The sequence below is a fragment of the Panthera pardus genome, unplaced genomic scaffold (assembly GCF_024362965.1).
Source record: "Panthera pardus isolate Hobbes unplaced genomic scaffold, ASM2436296v1 HiC_scaffold_346, whole genome shotgun sequence".
Lineage (NCBI taxonomy): Eukaryota > Metazoa > Chordata > Mammalia > Carnivora > Felidae > Panthera > Panthera pardus.
In genome coordinates, this window is record NW_026526928.1 from 260 (window position 1) to 20,965 (window position 20,706).

The window sequence follows — 20,706 nt, forward strand, 5'->3', positions numbered from 1 at the left end:
AGTGGGTTTAGGAGCCCTGTGCCAGGAACAGGGACAGAAACCTGTATAATAGAAATACAGAGGGAGAAAAGGAGAGGCACAGAGACACAGAGACATAGATACAGAGATCAATATCTTATCATTTAACAATGAGCCTGGGCATCTTGTAGTGCCAGAAAGTAGGGACATGGTAAAAAACAAAAACAAAACCGAAAACAAATAACAAGACAAACCGAACCACACTGTATGTCAAAAGGACTCAGAAGGTAACTGACTCAGCTTCTGATGACCAACGATGGAGCAGTCTGAGCAACCAAAGAAAGTAATATTGGAATATAACCCAAAGTATAAAACAAATATCCTTGAGTCCATCGTGAGAGCAATGCATGACCAAATGGCAAAGACACAAATGCCTGAGAGTAGACAAATTTCCCCTGCATTAGAATTCCAACTGACTGAAGTAGATACTCCTCCCGCAAAGAGTGGGAGCATCATCCCTCACCCCAGTGAAGTGAGGGCTGTACAGAGCGACTTCCTTCCAAACAGGCCAATGTGGAACCGGCAAATAAAAGAGTGCCTTTACAGAGGGGACACCTGACAGCCTCTACCTCAGCCACATGCTCAAGGTCAATATCAAGAAGAAAACTGAGGAAATCTGAAGGCATGGTGAACTTTAGTTAATCATATCGCATCCACATTAGCTCACGAGTTGTACCTCATGAACTCTACTGATCTGAGAGGTTAATATTAGGGGAAACTGGGGGTGCAGTATATGGGGACTCTCCGTACAAGGAGTGTAGACTTTCTATAAATATAAAACTCTCCAACATCCAGTCTACAGAAATTTAAAAAGTTAAATGGATGATGAACATGTGTTAAAACGCAAGAAATCAAGCGAGCACACACACCCAGTAGCAGGCAGGTGCAGTAGCCTTCCTGATGATGACCTCAGCGCTTTGCCCTCTCTGAGCCCCCAAGCCTGATTCCTTCCTACACCACTCTGGTCTCCTCTACCTCGCTTTCATCTCAGGAGCCCGTCCCTCCTCTCTAGCCCCCGGCCAGGCCTAAAGCAGCCTCACATTCATCCTCTCTGGACAATGGCGGGAGCCCCCCAAAGGCCCAGCTCCACCCGCAGCCCCCACATCACTCTCCTGAGTGGCCTTCCCAGAACACGAGTGCGATGGCACCCTGCTTCTGCACCAAGCATTTCGGCATCATACACCATTGAAGAAGCACCCCCAGGCCTGGGACTAGCCTCTAAGGCCTCGTGGGATCAGCCCCATGCACAGCGCGCTGCCCCCTGCCTTGAGCTACTTACAGTTCGTGGGTGCTCTCCCAGGCCTCAGCTCAGGCCCCCATGAGCAACCTGCTACCCACCTGCATCCCTGCAACCTGGTATAAAGTAGATGCTCAGGAAGTGCCCACAAATAACGGGGGGGAGGGAGGCGGTGGTGGTCAGACCATCCCTAGGGGTGTACAACAAGCGGTTCTCCTTCACACAGCCTCAAACCAGGCACCACGAGGTGCTCCAAAGCTCCAGGTTGAGGCGCTCAGAGCAGGAGAGGCAGCCTGGGGGAGGTTAGATGCCTGCCCCAGCCCCATGTCCTCTCTATGCCCACTCTAGGAGCCCTGACGTTCGCCCTGGCCGACTCTAGAACAACTTATACCGTGTTTGCCCAGTTCTGACATGTGAGAGGAATTAGCTAGGCAACAGGTTTGCAGCAGGAAAGAAAAACTCCATCATGTGATGCTCACAGGGATCACAAGACATGCACTGACTGGTTCAGCATCCATCCTCACAGTAAGGGGGAAAGGTACAGCTTAGACGCACAAGAACAATAGGTGAGGCTACCGACACCTAATTTGGGCCAGGCGTTTTACGCACAGGTCACGTCGTGTACAACTCGAAGCTACACGTTGAATGTGTACTGATACTGTCTGTATCCATTTGCCCATCCAGAAATAGAGCCAGAGAGAGTTGACATGCGGTGTTCAGCTTATGAGTGGCAGCATTCCCATTCAAATTGAGCCTGCTACAGGTGCAAAGCTGTGGTCCTACACTGGCCAGAGGTGTTCTCCCCACAACCAGCAGGGTTCTAGCTGTCCTCTGTGAGGATGTCAAGCATGATGCTTCATGTCCCTTTATGAAGGGACCCCAGGAAAAACGATGCCATCAAGATGCCAGACACTGCACCTTGCCAACACGGCCTCTCCTAGCCCCTTTGGGTCACCATCTGTCCTAGATGGATTCCATGGCTCTGGACGCCAAGTGGGGGCTAGGATGGAAGGTGTAAAGATGGAGAAGATCACTCTCGCACGTGGCTGTAGGAGCTTGGCCAACTGAAGGCTGCTCTGGTGTTCATGCTTGGCCCCTGCTGTCCCATTCTCCTGCCCAGCCCGGTCCCCTTCTATCCCAGCTGGCTGGGTGGCCCAGCGTTCTCCTGCGGGCTCACTCCCTGGGCAGGCTGGACGTCAGGCACTCAACGGGCCAGCAGTTCAGAGCACACACCCACTGGGCCTGTGGACTCTCGCTGCATCCCCACAGGGGTGGGGAGCGTCGCGGGGAAACTTTGCACAGATCCTCTGGGCACCTGGCAAGGGTGGCTCGGCTCGGTGACTGAGGACAGGCAGCGAGGTCAATTACTTGCTCATGAAGCACCTAGGGCAGCTGCCAGCGATAACTGCCACAGAGGAGGGCAGGTGGGTGGCAGCCAGACTGCAGGTCAGACCCCTGCCAAGGAGGCTGGAGTTCAGAGCAGGCTTTGCTGGGGAATGAGGGCTTCTCAGAGGAGCAGGACCATGGCTGAGACCCCTCACAGCAGCTCTTTGCAAATAACTGCTTCTCAGGTGCATTCTCGCACAGTCACATGGCTATGATTGTTCTTCACCAAGCCCTGGGAGACTGACCACCAGGTTTGTCTAGTCAGCTCTACAGGAAGCACAAGTACGCTGAAAGAGGATTCTTGTCTGGGGACTCCCAAGGGAAGAGGAGGGCAAGTGAATATCGGCACTGGGGAGTGAGGTGGGGGGGCGTGGGGAGACGGGAGGACAAAACCCCAAAGTATGCAGACTGAGGCCAGGGTCGGGATGGACTGGGTAGTGTGGGTAGCAACGGACATGGGGCCTGCTGGCTGGGCCCCAGGGGAGGACACCCCCAATCCCAACATGGCCAATGTGCAGCTGGCTGCTGGTTTCCCAAAAGAGACAGACACATCACAGCCCTGAGCAGACTGATGGCAGTAGCTCAGGGACCTGAGGGTGCAGGTGGCATGAATGAGTTCCTCCAACCCATTTCCTGTGGGGTGCCTCTGTGGTGGAATACCTCTAGCCATGCCCGGGGCTTTAAAGGCACAGAAATCGGGCATGTCACATCTAAGGGTCCTACATCCCTGACATAAGTCTCTGGCTGAGTAAACAGCATGATAGAGATGAGAAAAAAAAAGCAATGATCTGGGAATACAATAGGAAGTTTCAGAGTGATCCACACACACTAAGTGTAGAGACTCTTTCATGAAATGTTATCCATATTCTAAGTAGACGCTTGGTAGAGACATAAAATACATGTTTTTTTAACTAGAGGTGAGGGTTAAGAAAGTGAAAATCACTGCACTCAATGATACAATGTTAGATAACTGGTAACAGCAGGATCTCCCCAAATCCTGCCGCTCACCTTCTTCCATGTGGAAAATAAATCTTTTCGAACAAAACGAAGCCTGGCTGGCTGGCTGGCTGGCTGGTGAAGAAACATGATAGAAAAAGGATGCTTCTTCTCTGACCTCCCACCACAAGTCTTAGGTGCTGCAGCTGGCCACTAACATCAACTATGGGATCCTGAGTCATTCTCTGCAAGGATCGTAGCTAAGCAAAAACTTGGATCTAACAGGGAAGGGGCATTTCCAAGGCAGCATCTAATCAAGGAGCCAGAAGCTGAGGACACTCACGACTATGGACTGAGGGGGTCCACCCTCTCCAGAGGGCCCAGAGAATCCAGTCCCAACCTTGATGACAGGCTTGGGAGACCCCGGCAGAACTGTCAGGCTGAGAGGTCCCCTACCCCTCTTCATTCTGCCTCAGTGGTGTAAGAGCAATGAAAGCCTTGGCCAGAAGGGGAAGGGCTCAGGTCAGCAGAGGGAGGAGCCTAAGGTCATGCCAGAAGCCAAGGTGAGGATCTTTAAGGAGCATTGAAGGAACGTCCCAAACCTGAAGAGAGCGATCCCGGATTAGCCCTGTCCCTGTGGTCATCTACTAGAGGCCCCATGTCAGAAGGATGTAGAGGCCCCTGACTTCCTCCTGGGGAAGAGAGATGCAGGTCTCAGGAAAGTGAGACTTGGATGAGGGGTATGTCTTCAGATCAGCAGAGAAAGGCGTGCCAGTACCTTCCATGAATCAAAATATCCTGTTGAAGGAGTAAGGGGACCCTCGATCACAGAAAAGAAGGGTCCTCAGCCCAACCCCGCATCTGCTATTAGCCTTGGGAGTCCCCAGGAATACAAGGCCCTATGTGTCCGCCTTTGAGATCTCCTGGAGGGAGGGGAGATCTCAAGGAGAGGAAATCTTTGATCTGAAAGGTGCTGCACTTGGGTCAGCAGAAGGGAGGGCCTAGGTCCCGTCGGTAATCAAAGGGAGGGTCCTGAGGGAGGCTTGAAGGGGCCCTGGACTCCGGAAGAGAGGGGACCTCCACCAGCAACAAAAACCCAACCTAGCTGTCAGCTGTGGGAAGCCCCATGACAGTCTGGGCAAATGTAGTATTTGTCACTTCCACCTGGGGACTGGGAAGGCAGTTTGGCTTCCTCTGAGGTGTGAATCCTCAAGTCAGCACAGAGAGGACTCCCAGACCCTGAGATGTGAAGGTAAATAAAGACCCTGAGGGAGGATCAAGGGACCCAGGACCCCAGAAAACACAGAGGGGACCTCCCAGAGTTCGCGACCTTGCGTCCTTCATGGAAGGGCCCTGGGCCTGTACGGACTTGCGGCAGCAAGTCTGTCCGGATTTCCACAGCCGGGTCTCAGAGACACGGGGGGGGGGGGGGGGGGGGGGAGGGGTTTGGGACACCTCAGGTCACCAGAGAGCAGGGCCTGGATCTTGGGGCGATTCCTGGTGAGGACGCAGAGGGAGGACGGAAGAGCCTGGACCCCTCAACAGAATCAGTCCGAGTAGGCCCCCAGACGGGATGGGGACACTGTTAGAGCCTGGGCTTCGGCATCTGGGTCTCAGAGGGCGGGGACCGGGGAGTGGGGGGCGGTTCGGGGGTCGGACGGGTGAGCTGGGGAGGACGGGGGACCCACCAAGTGCACAGGAGGCCACCTAGGGAACACGAAGGGAGGGACTCTGGCCCCCAGAACGGAGGCCCCGGCCCGGAAGGCGACCCCTAGCGGCAGCCTAGGGAAGCCCCTAGTGGGAATGAGGCCCCGCGGGGTGTCTGGACTTCCCCATCCGGGTCTCAAGAGACGGGCGGGGCGGGGCGGGGCGGGGCGGGGCGGGGCGGGGCGGGGCGGGGCGAGGCGAGGCGGGGCGGGGCGAGGCGGGGCGGGGCGGGGCGGGGCGAGGCGAGGCAAGGCGAGGGGGCCTCGGCGTCGTCGGCGTCTTCCGGCCTGCGCCTCGAAGCCCGTCGGGCGCGGGAAGGGCGCCGAGCCTCGTGGGCTTCGAGGTGAGGCCCAGAGGGAGGAGCGAGGGAGCCGGGACCCAGAGGGGAATGAGTCCGGCGGTGGGGGCGGCGGTGGAGGCCGCAGGGTGGCGCGGCCACGACGACTGTGACCAGGGCGTGAGGCGTGGGCGGCCTCGGGCTCTGGGTCCCAGCCCGACCGAGAGCTGGTTGCGCGCGAGGAGCCGGCGTCAGGCGGCAGAGCCCGAGGCCCAGGCCGCCCAGGGAGTCCGGATGGGGACGAGAGGACAGGGCTGAGGGACCCCAAGGAACCCATGTGAGCCCCTGCCATCGGCCCCGGGCCTCCCCGGACTTGGTCGCCTCGTGCGACGCCAGCCGCCTTGGCCCGGACCTCGCCGGGCCGGGAGGGCTCTGGTGGGAGGCAGCGGGCCCGGGGCTCCCCGGGAGAGCCGTGCGGGAGGACGGCCGGAGGCCCCTTGGACCCCAGCCCCGGGGCCGCCGTCGGAAAGCCGCCCCCGCGGTGGGTCTGGGCGAGGGGAGGGCCTTGGTGTGCGGGGCTGGACCCCGGTCAGCCGAGGCAGGATCCCGGGCCCTGGCCGGGGTGCAGGGGAGAGAGGAGGCGCTGCCTCCCAGCCCAGGACACCTACGTAGGGCCCAGGAGGCCTGCCCTGCCGCTCGGGTCCGCTCTGGCTGTCAGCGGAGGCCCAGAAGGGGCAGGTCCAGGCTGGATGGGGTGGGGGCTCCCGGGGTGGGGGGGCGCCCAGAGTCCTGGCCAGAACCTCCTGGCCGCAGTGGGGGGTGGGGGCCCGGGGCGGTGCACGCGGTCTGCACCCACCCTGAGACCCTGAGGCGCCCCCTCCGTCCCTCCCTCCGTCTCTCCCTCCCTCCCTCCCTCCCTCCGTCTCTCCCTCCCTCCCTCCCTCCCTCCCTCCGTCTCTCCCTCCCTCCCTCCGTCTTCCAGGGGCTCGGAGAGCTCTGGAGTTGAGGCCTTGGTCTGAGGCAGGAGTCCCGAGGTCACAGAGCAGAGGAGGCGCGGCCGCGTGCCAGTCGGTTGTCCAGGCGAGGTGCGTGCTCCGCGCGTGGGGCCGGGGGCTCGCCCATCCCACCCCAGAGGGGACCCCTCGGCCCCCAACCCCCACGCGGCCCCGCTCTCAGGCCTGGGAGCTCGGGCTCTGTGGGCTGGGCCTCCCCCTGAGGAGCCACCCCTCTTCTGTCTTCAGGGTCTGGCGACCATCATGCCCCTGCGTCAGACGAGTGAGCTCTGCAAGGCCGAGGAGGAGCCCAGGCAGGCCCCGCTGCCATGGGATGTACCGCTGTGGGAGGCGGAGGACGAGGAGGTGGAGGTGGTGGAGGTGGAGGTGGAGGTGGTGGAGGTGGAGGAGGTGGATATTGTGGAAGCGGAGCAGGTGCATGCGGAAGAGGAGGTGGATGTGGAGGGGGACGTGGAGCACGTAGAGGTGGAGGAGGTGGAGGAGGTGGAGGAGGTGGAGGAGGATGGCGAGGCACTGTCTGCCCGAGAGTCAGAGGAGTGAGCTCTGGAAGCCTGAGGAAGAGCGGCGCATCCTGCTCCGGTTGGATGCACTGCTGTGGGAGGGGAGGACGAAGAGGAGGAGGGGGATGTGGAGGAGGAGGAGGCACCATCTCCCTCTCCATCCTCCTCTTCCTCCCTGTCCTCCTCCTGCTCTGCCCAGGTTCTGGTCCCCTGGAGGAGGGATCTGCTGCTGGCTTCCAGAGCCCCAGAGCCCTCACAGCCCCTGCCCTTCCCCAAATGCCATGGCAGGTGCTCCGTTGAGCCAGTGGGACCTTGGCCCCAGCAGCCCGGAGGAGATGGGGTGGAGTACCTGGGGGCACTTGGAAGTGGCCCAGTCCCTGTGTCGGATGTGAATTCTTGTACACTTTTGGCGGGACCGTGACAGGATACAGTTGTGGTGGAAAACGGTTTGGTGTGCCATCGAAAGATTCAGAATGGAATCCCTGCGTGGTCCAACAATCCTAATTAATTCTGGGTGTCTTCGCAAAGAGTGGAAAGTTGGGTTCCAAGCTTCTTTCGCTCCCTTGCTCACAGATGCAGTATTCACGATAGTTGAAGTGCTGGTGTGATATTATGGCATATGCAGAAAATATATTTGTGGTCACTGAGATGACTAAAATACATTTCTTTCAAATATCTACGTGGAGCATCTGGGCGTCTCATTCGGTTAAGTGTGCGACTTTGGCTCAGGTCGTGATCTCACGGTTTGTCTGTTGGAGCCCTGCGTCGTAGGGTCTGTGCTGACAGCTCAGATCCTGGAGGCCGCTTTGGATTCTGTGTCTCCCTGTCTCTCTCTCTGCCCCTCCTCCTTTGTGGGGGAGTGAATGTTCTCTTTTTGTCTCTCAGAAATGAATAAATAAACATTAAAAACATAATAAAAAAGTAAACCAAAATGCATAGCTGGTCTTGTTCCAGGGTCTGTCTCAGACCTCCCCGAATGCTTCTAATCCCAAAGCTTGAGGAAGGAATCCCCAAAAGATGAAGGTGTCTTGTTATGTCAGTGAGGTGAGTCTGGGCATCTCCCAAGCACGGGGCCTGATTGCCAGGTGAGTGGACCATGTGCTTAGAGGATGGGCGCTTTCATTCCTCCTCCCTCCGCTGCCAGGGAGGGCCGAGGGGCTGCAGAGTGAGTGAGGAAGCCTCCAGAAAACCCCGAAGGGAGGCGTTGAGGGAGGTTTCAGGTGTTTGAACTTGCAGGTGTGTGGGGGAGGGCCGCACTCTGATGGTACGGCAGCCTCGCCCCTCTGCCCACATACGCAGGCAGCTCTTGTGTCTGGCTCTTCCTGAGCTCCATCCTTTCACAATCGAGAGGTGAGCTACCGGGTAGCTTGTTTGCCTGAGTTCCGTGAGCCAGTCTAGCCAATTCACGGAACCTGAGGACGGGGTGGTGGGAACCTCTGATTTAGAGCCTCTCGGTCGCAAGCAGGGGTGACGGCCCCGGGGTTTGGGACTGGCGGGAGTAGGGGTGGGCAACCTTGTAGGCCCGAGCGCCGGCCCTGTGGACTGCGGTGCTGTCTCTGGGTGGAGAGTGGCAGAAGCAGGATGAACTCTGGGCCACCCCGCCGGGCCCGCCCCTGGCTGTGTGAGAGTGCTGTCAGGCTGCCTCCAGGCCCGGCAGTCAGTTTACATCACCAGCGTCGTGGCAGCTTAGGAGGGCAGCGCCTCCGGCTTCCCTCAGGAGGAGGGCTAAGCTTCCAGGAGCAGTTCTGGAACACCAAGATCACAAAGCCCTGTCCGTGCCCGGCAGGTCCCCAAGCCTAGGGCTGGCTTTTGCTCCACGGTCGCAGAATCACTGTGTCCTTTCAGTAATCAGACTACGTCGTTTCCATCGGCCCCTCTTCTCCCCCAGACCCTTTTGTCTGGAGGGGTCCTACCCAAGAGGGACTGAAGCATCTTGGCAGAGCAACGTTGTCGTACAAGTGAACCAGGAAGACTCGTCACGGTCAGGGGCTAGTCAGGGTGACAGCCTGAATTTTCAGCAGTGTTTGAAATGGGGGCACGTGACCCTTTTCATCCTGATGGCTTACCCGGTGAGGGGTGGACAAAAGAGCCTTGCCTTCCTGGGAAAGCTGAGGGAACACGCACACGGCCTGGTGGGTGCGGCAGGAGGAAGGCGAGGGAACAGGCGGCCAGTGCTTGTTGCGGACCGCAGGTAACCAGGCCGGGCCCGCACAGCGAGCCGAGAGCAGAGGGCCGCCCCCTCGAGGGGTTCCGAGTCGGATCTGCCCTGAGTGCACGGAGGCCTCAGGGTCCCTGCGGTTGGCCTTCCCGGGACCTGCAGCTTCAGCGGGCATCCCAAGCTCGGAACACGCTCCCTCGTCTGTGTCAGAAATGCCCCTGGGCGGCTCCGTTTCTCTTGGTCTCCTGGGAGAGCGAGTGCTTCCTTGCGCACATCTGGAAGGGACCCAGATGGTGCGGGGCGGCACCCAGGATATTTTGACAGATTTGGACCCCACGGAGGGGTGTCCCAAATCTACAACACGCCCGGAGCCCAAGACCTGGCGGTCGGGCTTTGCCTGCTCTCGGTCCAGCACAGCACCTGCTGAGGCTGAAAAGGCCCGCCCACGGGGGCCATGTTCAGGTTTGGCTCGGCATTAAAGCCAGGCAGTTAGGCTTTGTGGTTCGGGTCTAACAAAGTCGGTGGCGCTTCCGCAGCAGCTTCCCGCAGGAAAGCCAAGACCCGGCCAGGCCAGACAGCAGCTGCCCAAGTCCCCATGGCAAGCAGATGCTTTCCTAAGCCTTTCCGGCCTCGCCGTCCTTAGAGTCTCGCCACATGACCGCTGCAAAACCTGCACCTTGGGCCAGATAATCGTCATCCTCTAAGGGTCAGACCTGTGATTTCCCCAGGGCTCCTTAGCAAACTGTAGGGGGTTCCGGGGATCAGGGGCTCCTCCGGGAAGAAGACGTGACCAGGAGACACAGCAGCACACAAGCTCTCCTGGGTGGCGCCTGAACAGCCCCATTACCCAGGAGTCCCTCACAGCATGAGACCATCCAGGGGCTTATGGGCAGGGAGCCTATGCAGAACGGGAGTGCTATGGTCTGAATGTTTGTGTCCTCCCCCCCCTCCCACCCCCCCAATACATCTGTTGAAATCCTAAGTGCCAAAGAATGATGGCATTTGGAGGTGGGGCCTTTGGGAGGTGCTTCAGTCATGAAGGTGGAACCCTCATGGGTGGGAGGAGCACCTTGGGAAAGAGGCTGCAGGGAGTTCCCCAGCCCCTGCCACCATGAAAGGACACGGCGAGAAGATGGCGGCTGTGACCCAGGAGGAAGGCCCTCGCTGCACCGTGCGCGGGCACCTTGCCGGCACCTTGCACTTGCAGCCTTCAGCGCCATGAGGAATAAATGTCCCTTCTTCATAAGCCGCTCGGTGTGCGGCGTTGTGTTACCGCAGCCCCATGGGCTAAGGGATGAAGGCAAGGGAAGGGGCCCCTGGGGGAGGCCTCCCTCAGGGAGGGGGCTCAACTCAGCAGCTCAGGGCCCTGGCCCGGGGTCTTAGAAGCATAAGGCTCTATCTTGTGTATTCTCCGCAGATGCAGGGTGAGGTTTGGCGAGGCACGCCAAGCACGCAGGCTCCAAACGGCCCAAACTCGGCTGCTTGGGGCTACGTTGGAAACAATCACAAACGTGAGGGAAAATGTGAGTCGGGTGCTGGCGGGTGTTTGAGCCAACAGGGTGCAGCAGCCTGCCGTGAAGAAGTCCACCGCCTCGGGGGCCCCTGTGCGCAGGACCCGTTTGGCCCATTTGTAGAACACGACCTGAACCCTGCTTTTCCAGTCTCTAAAAGGCTCTGCGGGCTGCCTCTCTCTCCCACGTGGTCCTCCTTTCCCCAGGGCCTCCAGTAGGCAAAAAGCACCAGGAGACGCCTTCTGCTACCAAGATTCAGAGTTCACAACAGAGAGAGACACTGATGGAGAGTGACTCTAATGGCACAGTTCCCGATGGGAGAACATCTCCGAAGGAGACACGTCCGATACTGCAGAAAAGAAACGCCGATGGAAACCCCGAGGACCCGGGTCTCCCTGTCTACAGCATGGGAGGGAAACCGGCTATTAACAACACTTGCACATGGTTCCTCGAGAAAGCACCCAATGGCCCCGTGCCATTTGCAACCTTCCCAGTGTCCCCGAGCCTTGGGCGACTACAGAATGTAACGCCACCAGATAGGAAAGGCTCCTTTGCTGCTGGTCTCTGCAGTACACGGGAGGCTTCGTGGCTTCAGGGCTCTACTTGGTCAGGTGGAACCTGGGCCCCTGACTCCACCTTCCACGGCCTAGGTTGGGCCTTTTCTGACACCTTCCCAGGGGACCGGGGCCCAGAGGAAATGGCCCAGACCCCGTGGAGCACTCAGCACAGCCGCTGTGATGCGGGGCCCTCCGTGCCTGCTCCTGCTGTCCTGTTACCTTGCAGAGCGGTAACGTCAAAGATGCTAAACCCCGCCCAGCTCCTGGTGGGTCACACACAACTTTCTTCCTTCCAAAATGTACACCCTGGGACCGGGTTCACATCGTGGTCTCCACTGTCCCCAAGGACTTCCTTAGTCTGGAAGGGGAGACGGAGCACCCAACTGGGACTCCACGTGGGAGCTGGGCCGGATGCAGGAGCCCCGGGAAGGGAATCGTGAGGGGGACCGGGCCAGGAGTTAGGACTCCCGGAGACAGCGACCTCGAAGCCAGACCACAGGAGAGGGTAGCACGGGGTCTGACCCTGACACGGGCTCCAGGTGTGTCAGACATCAGTGCTGGCCAGACGAGCGGCGGGCCGGGCCAGGGGCCGGTGCCCAGCAGGGGGTGAGAAAAAGCGGCTGGAGGGCTGGAGGGCTGGAGGGCTGGTGGTTGCAGGCGAGGGTGAGGTGAATGCAGTGGCCAGCAGGGCTGGAGAAGGCAGGCCTGGGATGTGGCGAGGATTTGTGTCCACAACGGATGCGCTCCTTCTGGGCCGTGGCTGAGATAGACCCTCGGGGTGTGAGGTGACCCAACAGCAGGGGAAGGGTGGTGCCTTCGGGGGATGGGGACCAGGAAGGGGGTGGCTCCCGGGACACTGGGAGCAACGGTGGGGGGGGGGGACAGGGGGATGTTAAAGGATGGAGTCCAGGGGGTGGGGGTGGGGGCGGCCGAGGGCAAGGCCACAGAGCCAGGCTTGCCCGGTGGAGATGCCGGGCCTCGGGCCCTGTAACCTGGAGCTCGGCGCCCTCCCAGTGGGCACCAGGCTGTGTGGGAGCCGCGGAGAGTCAAGATTGAAATTGCTTTCCCTTCAGCGTGGCTGTCCTCCTGGCCTGGTCAACTGTGCTCTGCTGGAGTCGCCCGGCCTGGGGTTTGGTCCCTGTAAGGCGGCGACACGTCTGGGTCGTCTCCGGGGCCGTTGAAGCCCTGAGGGCCAGTCATTTCTCCCAGAGGGTCCCGAGCACGGAAGCTACCTGAGACAGACTCGTCTGAGCGGTGGTCATGGGTCCCAGGGTTGTAATGCTGGGACTGAGAAGGTTTAGCAAAGAGAGACTGGGATTTCCATCATGCCCTTCTTCATGTAGACTGAAGATGGCACAGTGGCTATTTCTTCTTCAGGGGACGAGCTGAGCCTCCTGCCCTAGACTGTTAACCCCAGTAGAGATTCGGGGACTCTTGAAACAAAGAACATAAGGCAACAGTCCTACAGAAGACTTCGGACCTAACAGTGCCTAAATCCAATCAAATCTCTGCCTGCTCTCTGTAGAGCGCCACACTGTGTCTTCATGAATCTTCTTCTCTCCCACATCCCTCCCACCAATAGGTCCTGTCCCTGTCAGTAACCAACAGAGCTCAGGGGCTCTCAAGGGCCACAGTGAAATACCGCTTCCACTCCTTAAAGAGCTCACTGAAGGGAAAATCCTTATGTGTGCAACTAAAGGAAGCCGAGATGCTGTGGAAGAAGAGATGCTAGGAGCCCCCTCCTGAGAAACCACCAATGATTTTGAAATGGTGGCTTTGTTTTACTTTTGCCTCCCATTTAAATCCTTATCCTCTCAGGGCACGGCCATACAAGACACGCTGACGTCTGGAATGAACGCTTGGTAAACCTGTCTAGAAGCACACAGCCCACGGAGCAAGCCTGACTCTAGACCTGGGGCTCCATCGAGGGTTCCAGCCATTGGACTGAAAGGCACCTTGGGAGACCCTCTCTCAGACCCTCTTGGTGTTCCCCTTTTAGACACAAAGTATGGACTCTCAGAGAGGGCCAGTGACGCTCCTCAGTGGTGGAGCTGGCACAAGGAGCTAAGATCCTCGCAGGCAGGGCCCTTTCCTCCTATCCAGAGTGAAGATTAAGAACAAAGTTGTCCAGACGCCTAGAGAACACGTATCCCCAAATCCCCTGTCCCATCCTCTCACCTATGGCGAAGATGACTTTCATTTGGGTTTTGTGCCACCCCATACCCAGACTCTCCTCTATTTTCAGATACTTCATATTGGTTCCGTCTAGTCACGTCTAGCTAAACAAGTAGGAATGGTCCCTGGGAGTGAGTCTGTGTAAAGCAGGCCCTATGAAAAGTAGCCCCACAGTAAAGAACGTTATTCAGTGTCTCTCCTATCAAGGTAATGGCAGGAGAGGACACACGGGGTGGGGTGGGAGTGGGCTCGGGACAAGAGAAGCAGGGCAGGCATGGCAGTGGACCTGTGAAGTGCTTTGTGTCAACAGAACGGAGTATATTCTGAACTTGCAAATCAAGTAATTAAAGGGGGAAATACCGAAGGAGATCCAATTTGCAAGCAGGAGGCCAGAAATCTGGGAGAGCGGAAGCAAAACCACCATATGGAAGAAAGGAAATAGGGCTTCAGAGGTAGGCTTGAGGGACCCTGAATCCAAGTGTCTGCAGGAGGTGATCTGCAAAGGGCATACTCAAGTGCTCCCAAAGTGAGCAGGTCTTGGGCAATGAGAAGGTTTTCTATAGGGAACAAACGGAAACTAAAGACAATCCCCTTGTGATCTGGAGAGGGATGAGCTGAGGAACATGGAGAAGCACAACAAGAGACTCTCAAGCACAGTGGAGGAAGCGGCTGTTCACGCCTAACACCGGCGCGTTGGGTAACGCTGTGTCTGAGGTGTTGTGGGTAAAACTGAGGTTGAGGAACAAGACGAATGCTCACACCGTGCTCCATCACAGCCCTACTCTGGGGACAACATGACCCGGGGGAAGGAAACCAGGACTTTTTGTTGAAAACAGGCCCAACTAACCAGCAGGAGGAGTTGGAAGAGACCAAAGAAAGAAACGGGGGGGGGGGGGGTAGGCGGCAGGAAGAAACGGGGGGGTTACCAACCAAACCCTACTCTGAGGAAACTTGACCTGGGGGCAAGAAGACAAGATTCTTTGAGCCTATCTGAGCAGGACCAACTAACCATCAGGAACAGTTGGAAGAAAACAAAGTGGGAAGTGAGGGGGGCAGGAATAAAAGGGGGCTACCAACTGGAACACTGCGCTGAGGAGAACTTGACCGTGGGGCAAGATAACAGGACATTTTGTTGGGGTCTCTCACAGCATGACCAACTAACCAGCAAGAGTAATTGGAAGACCCAAAAGGGAAGTGAAGGTGGGGGCAGTAATGATGGGCTACCAAGTGAGACACCACTCTGAGGACAACTTGATGTAGGGGGCAAGAAAACAGGAGTCTTGGTTGCACACAATCTGAGCAGGACTAACTAACCAGGAAGAAGAGTGGGAAGAGACCAAAACCCTACACTGAGGGAAACTGGGCCTCGGGGGCAAGAAAAGAGGACTCTTTCCTGGGGCCCATCTGAGTAGGACCAACGAACCATCAGGAATAGTTGTAAGAGACCAAAGCAGAAAGTGGGAGGAGGCAGAAATAAAAGGGGGGGCTATCATCTGAGACCCTACTCTGAGGACAACTTGATCTAGGGGGCAAGGAAATAGGACTCTTTGATGGGGCCTACCTGAGCAGGACCAACTAAGCAGCAGGAACTGTTGGAAGAGACCAAAGCGGGAATTGGGTGGGGTAGGAATAAAGGGGGGCTAACAACTGAGACCCTACTCTGGGGACAGCTTGACCTAGGGAGCAATAAAACAAACAATACTCTTGGTGGGACCTATGTGAGCAGGACCAACTAACTCGCAGTAACAGTTGGAAGAGACCAAACCTGGAAGAGTGCTGGGGTCAGGAAAAAAAGTGGGGGCTAACAGTTGAAACCCAACTCTGGGACAATCTGAGCTGGTGGCAAGAAAATGACTCTTTGTTGGGGCCTATCTGAGCAGGACCAACTAACCAGGAGGAACAGTAGGAAGAGTCGAAAGCAGGAAGTGTGTGTGTGGGGGGGGGGGGAGAAGCAGGAATAAAAGGGGGGTACCAACTGAAACCCCTAGTCTGAGGACAACTTGACCTGGAGGCAAGAAAACAGGACTCTTTGTTGAGGGCCATATAAGCAGGACCAAGTAACCAGCAGGAACAGATGGAAGAGACCAAAGCGGAAAGTATGTGGGGGGCTGGAAGAAAAGGGGGTACTACCGACTGAGCCCCAACTCAGAGGACAACTTGTCCTGGGCGCAAAAAAAAACAGGATTTTTTGTTGGGGCCTATCTGAGCAAGACCAACTAACAAGCAGGAACATTTGGAAGAGACCCAAGCAGAAAGTGTGTGTGTGGGTGGGGGGCAGAAATCAAAGAGGAGGCTACCAACTAGGACCCTCCTCTGGTGACAACTTGATCTAGGCCGCAGGAAAATAGGACTTTTTGTTGAGGCCTATCTAGGTAGAACAAGTAACCAGCAGGAACAGTTGGAAGAGACCAAACCAGAAAGTGTGGGCGGGCAGAAATAAAAGGGGAGGCTACCATCTGAGACCCTACCCTGGGGACAACTTGACCTAGGGAGCAAAACAAAACAAAACAAAACAAAACAGGAATCTTGGTGGGGCCTCTCTGAGCAAGACCAACTAACCAGCAGGAACAGTTGAAACAGATCAAAGAGGGAAGTATGTGGGGAACAGGAATAATGGGGGGGGATACAAACTGAAACTCAACTCTGAGGACAACTTGAACTCGGGGCAAGAAAACAGGAGTATTGTTGGGGCCTGAGAAGGAACATCTAACGAGTAGGAACAGTTGAAAGACACCAAATCAGGACGTGTGTGTCGGGGGGTGGCAGTAGTAAAAGGGGGACTTCCCAACTGAAATCATACTCTGAGGACAACTTGATTTGAGGGCAGGAAAACAGCACTTTTTGTTGGGGCCTATCTAAGCAGGACAAACTATCCACCCGGAACAGTTGGAAGAGACCAAAGCAGGAAGTGGGGGGGTGGGCAGGAGTAAAGCGGGGGGGGGGCACCAAAGTAAGACCCTACTCTGGGGAATACCTGACCTAGGGGGCAAGAAAACAAGACTCTTTCTTTGGGCGTATCTGAGCAGGACCAAGTAACCACAAGGAGAATTTTGGAAGAAACCAAGGAGGGAATTGTGTGTGGTGCATGAATAAAAGGGGTGCTACCACCTTAAACCCAACTCTGAGGACAACTTACTTTGGGGCAAGAAAACATGACTTATTCTTGGGGCCTATCTGAGCAGGACCAACTAAACAGCAGGAAGTGTTGGGAGAGAACAAAGCAGGAATGGGGGGAGCAGGAATACAAAGGGAGGCTACAAATGAGAACCTACTCTGGGGACAACATGACCTAGGGGAGAGAAAATAGGACTCTTTGTTGGGCCCTACATGAGCAGGACAAACTTACCAACAGGAGTGGTTGGACGAGACCAAGGAGGGAAGCGTGTGGGGTGCAGGAAACAAGGTGGGCTACGAACTTAAACCCAACTCTGAGGACAATTTACCTGGGGGCAAGAAAACATGACTTATTCTTTGGGCCTATCTGAGCAGGACCAACTAACCAGCAGGAACAGTTGGAAGAGATCAAAGCAGGAATTGGAGGGGGGCAGGAATGAAAAGGACGCTACAAATGAGACCCTACTCTGGGGACAACTTGACCCAGGGGACAAGAAAATAGGACACTTTGTTGGGCCCTATATGAGTAGGACAAACTAACCAACAGAAGAGGTTGGAAGAGACCAAGGAGGGAAGTGTGTGGGGTGCAGGAATAAAAGGGGGGCTACCAACTGAAATCCAACTCTAAGGACACCTTGACCTGGGGACAAGAAAATAGGACTCTTTGTTGGGACCTATCTGAAAGGGAACAACTCACCGCCAGGAACACTTGGAACAGACCAAAGTGGGAAGTGTCAGTTGGGAGGGGCATTAATAAAAGGAGGGCTCCCAACTGACACACTACTCTGAGGACAACATGACCTTGGGGGCAAGTAAACAGGAGTCTTTTGCGGGGCCTATCTAAGCAGGACCAGCTAACCAGCAGGAACAGTTGTTAGAGACCCAAGCAGAAAGTGTGGGGAGGAAGGAATAAAACGGGAGGCTACCAACTGAGACCATACTCTGGGGAAAACTTGACCTCGAGGGCAAGAACAGGACTCTTTGTTGAGGACCAAGCAGGACCGACAAACCAGCAGGAACAGTTGGAGCAGACCACAGTGGGAAATGGGGGGACAGCAATAAAAGTGGGGCTACCAATTTACACCCTCCTCTGAGGACAACCCGGAACAAGAGAACAGGACTCTTTGTTAGGGCCTATCTGACCAGGACCAACTAACCAGCAGGAGAATTTGGAAGAGACCAAAGAGGGGTGTTGGCTTAAAAGGGGCCTACGGACTGAGACCCTACTCTGAGGACAATGTGACCTGGAGCAGGAAAATAGGACTCTTTACTGGGGCCTATCTGAGAAGTACCAACTAAGCAGCAGGAGTAGTTGGTAGGGATCAAAGCGGGAAGTGGTGGGGGAGGGAATAAAAGGGGGGCTTCAAACTGAGACACTACCCTGGGGACAATTTGAATTAGGGATCAAGAAAACAGGACTCTTGGTGGGGCCTATCTGAGCAGGACCAACCAACCAGCGGGTACAGTTGGAGCACACCGATGTGGGAAGTGTGTGTGGGGGGGGCAGGAATAAAAGGGGGTCTACCAACTCAGATCCTACTCTGAGGACAACTTGACCTAGGGGGCAATAAATCAGGACTCTTTTGGGGGGCCTATCTGAGCAGGACCGACTAACTCACAAGAACAGTTGGAAGAGGCCAAAGTGGGAATTGGGGGGGAAGAAATAAAATGGTGGCAACCAACTGAGACCCTACTCTGAGGACAACTGGACCTGGGGGGCAACCAAACAGGAAACTTGGTCTGGGCCTCTCTGAGCAGGATCAACTAATCAGCAGGAAGAGTTGGAAGAGACCAAAGCGAGAAGTGTGGGGGTTCAGACATAAAACAGGGCAACCAAGTCAGACCCTACTCTGAGGACAACTTGACCTTGGGGGCAAGAAACGGGACTCTTTCTTCGGGGCTATCTGAGAAGACGCACTCACCAGCAGGAACAGTTGGAAGAGACCAGAGCAAGAAGCGTTGTGGGACAGGAATAAAAAGGGGGCTACCAACGGAGACAGTACTCTGACAGCAAGTTAATCTGGGGGTAAGAAAACAGGACTTTTTCTTGGGGCCTATCTGAGCAGGAGCAACTAACTAACAGGAGAAGGTGGAAGAGGCCACGAAGGGAAGTGTGTGAGGTACAGGAATAAAAGCGGGGGCTACCACCTTATACCCAACTCTGAGAACAACTTGACCTGGGGGCAAGGAGACACGATTATTTTGGGGCCTATCTGAGCAGTACCGACTAACCAGTAGTAAGAGTTGGAAGAGAACAAAGCAGGAACTGTGTGTGTGTGTGGGGGGGGCAGTGGCAGGAATAAAAAGGGGGCTACCAATTAAACCCTACTTTGAGGACAGCTTGACCTAGGGGCATGAAAATAGGACTCTTTGTTGGGGCCTATCTGAGCAGGATAAAGGAACAGTTGCAAGAGACTAAATTGAGAAGTGGTGGTGGGGGGCTATAAAAGGGGTGCTACCAACTAAGACCCTACTCTGGAAACAACTTTACCTAGGAGGCAGAAAATAGGTTTCTTTGATGGGGCCTATCTGAGCAGTACCAACTAAACCAGCAGGAAGGGTTGGAACAGTGCAAGGCGGGAAGTGTCGGGGGGGCAGCAATAAAAATGGTGCTCCCAACTGAGACCATACTCTGAGGACAGCTTGACTCTGGGGGCCAGAAAACAGGACATTTTTTGGGGGGCCTATCTGAGATTGATGTCTAACCAGCAGGAACATTTGGAAGAGACTAATGCAGGAAGTGTGGGGGGCAGGAATAAAAGGGGGGGCTAGTAACTGAGACCGCACTCTGAGGAAAACTTGATCTAGGGGGCAAGAAAACAGGGCTCTTTGTTGGGACCTATCTGATAAGGACGAACTAACCAGCAGGAACAGTTGGAAGAGAGCAAAGCAGGAAGTGGGGTGGGGGGGGAATAAAAGGGGGACTACAAACTGAAATCCTACTCTGAGGACAAGTTGACTTGGTGGCAAGAAAATAAGACTTTTTGTTGTGGCCTATCTGAGCAGGACCACCCAACCAGCAGGAAAATTTGGAAGGTCCAAACCAGGAAGGTGGGGGGCAGGAACAAATGGGGGGCTACAAATTGAGATGCTACCCTGTGGACAACTTGACAGACGAGGCAAGAAAACATGACTCTTATTGGGGCCTATCTGAGTCGGACCAACTGACGAGCAGGAACAGTTGGACGAGATCAAAGCAGGAATTGGGGAGGCAGGAATAAAAGCGGACACCAACTGAGATCCTACTCTATGGACAACGTGACCTGGGGGGCAAGAAACCAGGGCTCTTCCTTCTGGCCTATCTGAGCGGTACTACCTAATCAGCAGGAAGAGCTGGAAGACACCAAAGCAGGAAGTGTGGGAGGCATGAGTAAAAGGGGGGCTACCAACTAAGACCCTACTCTGAGGACAACTTGAACTGGGGCAAGTAAACAGGGCTCTTAGTTGGGGCCTATCTGACCAGGACCAACTAGCCACCAGGAGTGGTTGAAGAGACCAAAGCAAGAAGTTTGCCAGGGCAGGTATAAACGGGGGCTACCAACTGAGACCCTAATCTGAGGATGACTTGACCTGGGGGCAAGAAAACAGGACTCCCTTTTGTGGCCCATGTGAGCAGGACCAAGTAACCAATAGAGCAGTTGGAATGGACCAAAGCAGGAAGTGGGGGGGGGCAGGAAAAAAGGGAGGCAACCAACACACACCCTACTCTGAGGACAACGTGACCTCGGGGGCAAGAAAACAGGACTCTTGGTTCGTGCCCATGTGAGCTGGACCAACTAACCAGCAGGAACAGTTGGAAGAGACCAAATCAGGAAGTGTGTTTGGAGGAGTGGCAGGAATATAAAGGGGACTACCAAATTAAACCAGACGCTGAGAACAACGTGACCTAGGGGCATGAAACTAGGACTCTTTCTTGCAGCCTACTTGAGAAGGAACAATTAACCAGCAGGAACACTTGGAAGATACCAAAGCAGGAACTGGGTGGATCAGGAATAAAAGGGGGCTACCAACTAAGACCCCACTCTGGAGACAACTTGACCTAGGGGGAAAGAAAACAGGAATCATGGTGCAGCCTATCTGAGCAGGGCCAACTAACCAGCAGGAAGAGATGAAAGAG

The 20,706-nt window shown here is 55.8% G+C and overlaps 1 long non-coding RNA gene across 2 annotated transcripts; it reads left to right on the plus strand.

Moving 5' to 3' along the window:
- Positions 1 to 5,555: 5,555 nt before the first annotated feature.
- On the plus strand, positions 5,556 to 6,910 carry LOC128774638 (uncharacterized). Of its 2 annotated transcripts, none has more exons than XR_008419074.1 (3): positions 5,556 to 5,627; positions 6,544 to 6,646; positions 6,803 to 6,910. It is a non-coding gene; the product is annotated as an uncharacterized LOC128774638 (long non-coding RNA). The 2 variants fall into 2 exon arrangements; XR_008419073.1 differs by having other exon boundaries at positions 5,562 to 5,898.
- Positions 6,911 to 20,706: the final 13,796 nt, after the last annotated feature.